Source organism: Cryptotermes secundus, unplaced genomic scaffold (genome assembly GCF_002891405.2).
Source record: "Cryptotermes secundus unplaced genomic scaffold, Csec_1.0 scaffold695, whole genome shotgun sequence".
Lineage (NCBI taxonomy): Eukaryota > Metazoa > Arthropoda > Insecta > Blattodea > Kalotermitidae > Cryptotermes > Cryptotermes secundus.
In genome coordinates, this window is record NW_019720714.1 from 189,726 (window position 1) to 191,224 (window position 1,499).

The 1,499-nt window shown below is 34.9% G+C and overlaps 1 protein-coding gene across 1 annotated transcript in view; it reads left to right on the forward strand.

The window, feature by feature from the left end:
- Nucleotides 1-1,499, forward strand: part of LOC111872024 (putative Dol-P-Glc:Glc(2)Man(9)GlcNAc(2)-PP-Dol alpha-1,2-glucosyltransferase) — a 17,588-nt gene that overhangs the window by 14,636 nt on the left and 1,453 nt on the right. The window lies entirely within an intron of this gene.

A 1,499-nucleotide genomic window follows, 5' to 3' on the forward strand; every position in this document is an offset into this window, starting at 1 on the left:
GGTGGTCAGGACATGGCGGAAGAGTCTCAAGATGTCTTCTTCGAAATGTCATCCTAGCAGATCCATCGTATCCTTTATAGGCACCCTGGTGAAGAGTNATCATCCTAGCAGATCCATTGTATCCTTTATAGGCACCCTGGTGAAGAGTGACACTACATCGAAACCGCCGTGAAAACCTCAAATCTTACATAATATTTACCTTCTTGTTTGCATTCATGAAATTAGATAAATTCTTCAGAGCTTCTTTAGTATTGTTTCTACTGATATCATTAAAGCACAATAGATCATTGAAGGTTGGAGTGTGGGGTCTGGTTTTTATGGCCCACCCCTTATATGCATACTGATGTACATACATAATTCATAAATTCATTAATGCGTTGTCCGAATTGGACCGGATATCGAACTCATTAAAATAAGACTTTATTGCAGAAGTACAATCGTGTCAACAGCAAACAACCACACACAACCAAAAGCACCAAATAACCATAATTTACATTGTCATTCATAAACAAAATTGCAAGGAATATAGTTANGAACATTATCATTCATCCTTTGTATATTTTGCGGAAGATTATTATAAACCATAATGGATGAATATAACATGCCTCTCTGGATTGAAGATAATCTCACTGATGACACATGTAGCTTTCCAAACTGTCTAGTGTTAATATGATGAATATTATTGTTGATTTGGAAATATTGTGATTTCTAACAACAAACATCAATATAGAATAGATATATAGGCTACCAACTGCCAAAATACCCAACCTCTTAAAACCTTCTCTACGCGAGTTTCCAGAACTCAAACTCAGCATCACCCTAATCACTCTTTTTTGGGCAACAAATAAACTTTTTATAACTGTAGAAGAATCCCAGAATATAATACTATATTCAAGCTGAGACTGATAATAAGAAAAATAGATCATTCTAAGATCTTGTTCAGTGACAAGGGATTGTAACTTCCTGAGCATAAAACACACTGTATTCAGTTTCTTTAATAATTTTAATATTCAAAGAGTTTAGGTCATTTGAGGTAATTAAAATTGTTGTGTCATCTGCGTACAAAATAGAACATGCTGTATCCATAAGAGTACCTGGGTAATCATTAATATAAACATTAAACAACATTGGTCCCAGGACAGATCCCCGTGGAACACCAAACCTTACAGATTTCCATTCAGAGATTGTAGTAGTCAAATTACAAGTATGCAGCACAACTCTTTGCATTCTATTTTTTAAATAAGTCTCCAACCATTTCAAAATAGGCCCTTGGACTCTATACATCTTCAACTTTTGAATCAACAGATCATGACTGACACAATCAAAGTCTTTGTCAAGTCATTAGCTCCTCCCCACAACATCATTACACTTGAGCAGTGGCAGCTCGTAGCTAAAATTAGTGGGGATGCTGCTCCAGAAAATTTGTAGCCTTTGTTTTAACATTGTATAAAAACGTGTGTAAAAAGAAAATTTATTCAGAAACTTGATAAAATCCTAAA